We start from the raw sequence: 7,722 nt of genomic DNA on the forward strand, positions 1-7,722 counted from the left end.
CACTTGGATTCCATAGGTATTACATTTTGTCAAAAGTCCTCAAGCATTATACTTAAGGTCTGTGTGTGCATGTAACTATTCAAATTTTACTTCATAAAAGAAAACATAAAAAAATGTTAAACTTTATTTAATAATATGTATTTGTCAGAGTAAAGTATACTGATAGTTGCAACTTATTTTAAAATGCATTTAAAATAAGACAGATTTAGTGGCTGGATAGAGAAAAGGATAAATGCTTAGATAGGTAATAAAGTAAGCATAGAAAATATTAACTGGAGAGTATAGTGGTCAGCATATAGATGCTTATTTTATAATTCTTTGATTTTTTTCTATGTTTGAGCATTTTCTTAATGAAATGCCAGAAAAATATGGTAATTTCAGCCAAGTTCAACTGTACCCTGAGGGCCCACCTATAGACCCCTACTGAACCATCCACAGATTCCTACCATAGCACTTACCTAATTGTATAGCTTTTTAGTTGTTTTATTTTGCTACTTCCTCCACCCTACTGGAAATCTATTGAGGACTGATACTGTGTCTTATCTTTGTATTCTTGATGTCTAGCATCATATTTGAAAACTGTATTAAATAAATCCTCAGTATTGTGATCAGTAAATTACTATGCATTTATTAAATTAATAAACATAACCTTGGTTCTTATCACTATCATTCGTTGAGTGCCTACCATATGCCAAGCAAAGCACCTTGGTATGTGCTTTACCCACATTACCTCATTTAAGTTTCAAAACAACTTACGGCTTATACGTTATTAATTAAATTTTATGGTTAAAACAACCGAGACTCTCGTAAGTTAAATAATTAAACCAAATCATAGAGCTAGTAAGTGGTAGAATCGGAATCCAGCTTATCATTAACTCCAAAATCCATGCTATGAGCCACTTTAAACTTTATACTATTTCTAGGCATGAATTCACATTTTCTACTTTATTAGTGTTCTGTGCTAGGCACCAGAGAAGCCAAGAGGAAATTAAACATCCACGAACAGAGGAAAATGCAAAATGTGCAGCAAGTAAATGTGTGTGTCTAAATGAGTTCTCATACAACACATAATGCACATAAGATCTTTTTTGAAAGCTTCAGGGAGGTGTGTAAGAATGACCGAATTATGTGTCCCCTCCTGCTACGTGTGCATGCACATACACATACTCAGAGGTACATATGTGCTTCCCACATAACTGTTTTCATCAAACGAAATTCACAGAAAACACTTCTTCCTTCTTGCTGTTCTAGAGCATTTGGGGTGGGCACTTGAGTACATTCTTTTGCAAATGATGGCTTTGCCTCAAGAGACAGATTAATTGGTTTCCATGGTCAGCTACCTTCTTAGAGAAAAATCTGTCAAGAAAGGAGAATAGAAAAAAGCAAAACCCTGTGTGTCTCTTTTTTTTTAAACAGTATTGAGTATTTTGGATGAAAAATTGTGTATGAATATGTGACAACCTTCTTATTCAGCTTATCCTTCATAAAAAGGGATTTCAAAATCAGAATTCAGGCTGTTACATTTTGGGGTATCCAAAGGAATATTTTTCTCTGATTATATTAATATGTGTGTTATACTAAGTTATAATACTTACAACAGCTAGAATTTACTGAGCATTTACTATGGGCCAGGCCCTATACTACAGGTGTTACTTCATTCAGTAATGTAACTTTTCAAAACGAATTTATGAGGAAGACACTAATATTATTAATTTCATCTTACAAATGAAGATATTTGGTGTCAGAAAGGAAGGACTTGTTCACTGTCACAGAAGAAGTGGTTAAGCCCACACTCCACTCAGGACTAACTGACTTTAGAGCCCACATGTTCAATTGTTCTACTACACAAAGATATTGATTCACTCCCATCCTACAGAAGGGAAGAAAGCAGAAGCAACCTAACAGAACATTCAGCAACAACAAGCAAAATGGGGGAAAATATTTGTAAATCATATTTTGGGTAAGATATTGTTATCCAGAATATATACAGAATTCTTATGTTTTAACAATAAAAAGACAAATAGCCTAAGTTTAGAATTACCAAAGTACCTGAATAAGCATGTCTCCAAAAAAGACAAATATGACCAATAAGCATGTGAAAAGATGCTCAACATCATTTGTCATCAGGGAAATTCAAATCAAAACCACAATGAGATATCACTTTACACCCTGTAGGATGGCTAGAATTAAAAAGACAGATAATCACAAGTGCTGACAAGGATATGGAGAAATAGATCTCTCATATATTGTTGGTGGGAATGTAAAATGGTGAAGTCACTTTGAAAAATATTTGGTAATTTCTTAAAATGTTAAACATAAAGTTACCGTATGACCCAGAAATTTTACTCCTAGGTATGTATCCAAGAGAAATAAAAACATACGTACACTCAAAAAATTGCACAAGAATATTAATACCATCATTACCATAAATGGCCAAAAGTGGAAATTATCCAAATATTGATTAATTGATAATAGATAAATAAAATGTGGCATATCCATACGAAGAAGTTCAACAGTAAAAAGAAATGAAGTACTGATACATGCTAGAACATGGATTGCTAGAACATGGATTAACTTTGAAAATATTATGCTAACTGAAAGAGATCAGTGACAAAGAAACACGTTATATGATAAAATTTAAATGAAATGCCCAGAATAGGTCAATCTATAGAGGATGGGGGTTGGTGGATAATAGCTATAGTATTGTCAATATGTTAAAATTAGGTTGGAGTGATAGTTGCATAATTCTGTAAACATAATAAAAAACACTGAACTTATACTTTAAATGTGTGAATTTTACGGTATGTGAAATACATGTTAAAGCTGTGGAAAAAATAGAAAACAAGTGAATATAACCAAAAGTTTTATTTAGTTGTTATTTTCATTGTTCTCTTAATCTTTAAATAAAATTAAACCTGAGCTCAATTGTTTTTAAATGTGATATTTTTCTGACACATCTAATTGTGTTGTCTTTTACTTTATAATAGTATAAGCATAGTATAAATATAACAATAATTATAATAATAAAGCGTAGTATAAGTGAATACTAAGTGACATGCCAAATTTTAGCAAAAGAAAAACTGTGTTTACAAGAGTCATAATGCTTTATATACTGCAGGAAATCAAATGGGACACATCTTCAACTGAAGGAAGTATATTTCAATTTATATTTGAATATAGTTTACTAAAATTGAAAAAATATTTGGAAGTTATATTATAAAGAACATATGTATATCATTTGGAAATTACAGCCTTTAAAATCCTTAAAACTTTTCCTTTTGGAAGAGTTCATTATCTATATCCATGATGTACCACAGACTAAATTAAGGTAGCTTAATAGTAGAAGCTGAAGTCCTCTTCTTCCTTCACTTCCTTCTCTTCTTCCCTTTTTCTTTACAATCATTGCCATATATAGAGTGCTTGCTATGCTGAGCACTTTAAAACTAGTATCTCATCATCTCATTCTGCAACAGCCCCATGAGGTAGATACTATTACTATCATCCTTTTACAGATGAGGTGTGATTCACCTCATTGTCCAAGTTCACACAGCTAATAAGAGATGAAATCAAGAATCAATCATAAGCGAAGTGACTTCAAAATAAATCTTTTTAGCACTTGCCTTTTCTGTATTGAGAAGTAATGCCTTTTGGCAAAGTTAATAGCTCTATGGGCATGACAAAGATCTACACTTAAGTAGTTCATCTGAAGGAAAATAATCGGATAAAAATCTATTTAAGTTCATTGACTTACACAGGTCATAAAAACCTTGCCAAATCTTGTATTTAGCCCTTTTGCCTCCCTTTTACTAATTTTGGCTAATTGTTTGTTTTTGAGATGGAGTCTTGCTCTGTAGCCCAGGCTGGAGTGCAGTGGCACAATCTCGGCTCACTGCAGCCTCCCCATCCTGGGTTCAAGTGATTCTCCTGCCTCAGCCTCCTGAGTACCTGGGATTACAGGCATGTGCCACTATGCCTGGATAATTTTTATATTTTTAGTAGAGATGGGGTTTCACCATGTTGGCCAGGCTGGTCTCAAACTCCTGACCTCAAGTAATTTACCTTGCCTTGGCCTCCCAAAGTGCTGGGATTACAGGCATGAGCTACTGTACCCAGACAATTTTGGCTAATTTTTTGACATACATGGAAAATTTTTCCATCTTGGTCCAGCAAAGCACATCTTTTACTTTTTCCAATTTGTATCTCAAAGAAACTTTTTCAAAATGAATTTGTTAGTTAAACAGATCACTCTATTGTGCCAGCACTCCTCTAAAATCAAGTATCTACTCAGACTTTGGATTTATTAAATAGTATAGTGGTTAGGAAGATGAGTATCCTATATTCTGGATCTTTCCAATTCCTTGGGCTCCCATCCTTCAGCCTTCCCAGGAACCATGCAGCCCAATGTAAATGAAGCAGAAACTAAAGAAAAACAAAGGATCAGATTATCCCCCTCTGTGTTGAGGGAGGTATACTGGGAACATTCACCCATACTTGAAGAAAATACTGACCACAGAGATTTCCTTTAAGCAAACATGATGTCTTACAGCTGTTGCTTTTGAGAAACGTAATGGTGGACTCTTCAGTAAGCACAGGGCATTAAATAGATAATTAAGAAAATGATAGGAACTACTCCCAACATTGAGACCAGGAGACAATCACTTCTCAAGTTTTCTCCTGACCCTTATATTCCTGCCATTGAGGCAATTGAAATTTACTTGATTCTAGAGTAAAATATGTATATATATATTTTTTTCTTTTCTTTTTTTTTTTTTTTTGAGACGGAGTTTTGATCTTTTTGCCCAGGCTGGGGTGCAATGGCACAATCTCTGCTCACCGCAACCTCTGCCTTCCGGATTCAAGAGATTCTCCTGCCTCAGCCTCCTGAGTAGCTGGGATTACAGGCATGTGCCACCATGCCCAGCTAATTTTGTATTTTTAGTAGAGGCGGGGTTTCTCCATGTTGGTCAGGCTGGCCTCGAACCCCCCACCTCAGGTAATCCACCCACCTTGACCTCCCAAAGTGCTGGGATTACAGCCATGAGCTATCGTGACAGTCCAGTAAAATATATTTCAAAGTATCACCCCTCCTCCCACACCCAGAATTCATTATCTTGTGTAGACTGATGATCCTTCCTGTAATTTTGATGAATTCCCTAGTCAGCAGAAGTAATGTTAATGAAACATGAAAAGTCAACATTAATTAGTTAATGAAAAAAACTCTCTTCTAATTATTATGTGTGTCTGACATTTTACCCTCACTGAAATATACATGAAAACTAATTAATGGGTTTAATGCTGCACTTTTTTTTTTTTTTACGACATTCTTAAAACAGATTTGGCAAAAATTGTAACAAGTCCCAATCAAACATTCTCTTGAGAGCAGTTTTCAGGGTGGAATTCCTGCCTGGGATGCATCCATTCCTACCTGAGTAATGTCTGTTGAGGGATGACAGCATATGTGTGGTAGGATAGCTATGGCCTAAAAAGTCACTCTGCCTTAATACCAGAGAGAAGTCCCTTCCTATCTTTTGTACAATTATTGCATTTTACCCTCCATTCTAAACTGCGAGATAGTACATTTGACATATCATGTAAAAATGGTTTTTAATTTTTGCCTAAAGAAATTCAAAATATTTTCCTGGGTGAAGCATAAAATGTTTTCTCTCATTTTTTTCTGTTTCAGGTATAGAATATGGACACTTGTATAATTTCTCTCATGAGTATTATGGGAGTTCCACTTTAATTCCACTAAGCATACTAAAATTAAAGTATTCATCAGTGGCTTAATGAGGCCATTACCATGTGTTTCTATTACAAACAGGGTAATGGATATATTCAGTAAGTAATCTTGAGAACAATTCTCTAAATACAGTAGTCCCCATTATACATGGTTTTGCTTTCTATGATTTCAGATACTCAGTTACCCATACTAAAAATAGGTGAGTATTAGGTTGATGCACCAAATATATTACAGGAAGATATTCTGAGAGAGAGAGAGACCACATTCACAAAACTTTTATTCTACCATAGTGTTATAATGGTTGTATTTTATTATTGGTTGTTGTTAATTTTTTATTCTGCCTAACTTATAAATTAAACTTGGCATAGGTATGTATGTATAGGAAAAAAAACAGTATATAGAGTTAGGTACTATCTGCGTTTTCAGGCATGCAAAACACATCTTGTAATGTATCCCCCACAGATAAGGGGGAACTTGTATATGATCTAAACACTTATTTTCTTTGGGCTAGCCTTCATTGAACATATATCATGCTTATTTAGGGGACCAAAAAAGTATACTTAATCAAAAAACAACTAATCTCTTTGCCTTAGTTGTTTGTATCCTTTTGTCTATTTTTTCCTTCAGGTATATCTTAAATTTATTTGTATTCCCATCTTTAATGGTTATTTCTAACATTTTGTTGGTGGTGGTGTTCATTTGCATTTATCCCTAATTTCCCCTCAACTCATCTCCATATTTAAATTTTAATCTTCTTGTTCTGCTTTCATCATTTCTTGTATCAGATAAAAACAAACCCAGGCTTATGTAAGAAGAAACTTTTTTCCCAAAAGACAATTGCAATAAGAAAAATACTCTGATCTCATGATCTGAAACTGTCTCAAAATCAAACAGAAATAAAATGTTCTTTTCTTTTTTCTTCTCTGTTCTTTTAAAAAAGGGAGTTCTTACAGGGCTAGCCGGAAATAATGAGGGGAAATTAGTCAAAAGATTGAAAGGAAACAGCATGGCCATGATGATCTGATAGGAAATGTTTCTCACTATGCTCACTCCATTTCAATTTTTATTGCTTCTTCGTCATGATTCTCCAGACAAAGAGAACCAACAGAGTGTGCGTGTGTGTGTGTGTGTGTGTGTGTGTGTGTGTGTGTGTGTGTGTGTGTGTGGAGAGAGAAAGAGAAAGAGAGAGATATTTTAATTTTAACGAACTGGCTTACACAATTGTGGAGGCTTGGTAAGACCAAAATTTGCATGGTAGGCTAGCAGGCTGGAGACTCAGGAAAGAGATGCTGTTTGAGACTGCTGGCAAAATTTCTTCTTGCTCTAGGGAAGTCAATCTTCATTCTATTAAGACCTACAACTGATTGAATAAGACCCACTTATATATGGAGAGAGTAATCTGCTTTACTCAACGTCCACAGTTTAAATGTTAATTTCATCAAAAAATAAAAAACATGTTCATGGAAACATCCAGAATAATGTTTGACCAAAGTTCTGGATGACTAGCCAAGTTGACATGTAAAATTAACACACTGTTTAAGGCGGACATTCTGCATTTCAGTGCTTGTTCAGACTTGAGGCAAGCCAAAGTTCAAAAGCCTGTGTGTCAGAGAAAAGCCTGATTAAAATTTGATCAAGACAAATCAGAGAGTAAGAAATATAAATTGTGAGCACTTGGTCATTGTTTTTCTTCAAACTTCAGTTTCCTGGATATGTTTGTCAAATTCAATACAAACTGAGTAAGTACTTCAAAGACTATATTCCCTAACAGAACATATAGCTTGGGATAGAGAGATAGAGAGATTCAAAACTTCTAGCTTTGTTTCCTGACATACTACTTGAGATAAGAGCATCAGAAGAGTTCCCTGAGGAACTATTTTGAAGAAAAGATATTTCAGTAGGTTAGGTAATGTCATTAAAACAGAAAGCAGATGTTTTGAAAATTCAATTAAGAGGGTCAAATATCTCATAAATTACCAACG

This window comes from Symphalangus syndactylus, chromosome X, assembly GCF_028878055.3.
Source record: "Symphalangus syndactylus isolate Jambi chromosome X, NHGRI_mSymSyn1-v2.1_pri, whole genome shotgun sequence".
Lineage (NCBI taxonomy): Eukaryota > Metazoa > Chordata > Mammalia > Primates > Hylobatidae > Symphalangus > Symphalangus syndactylus.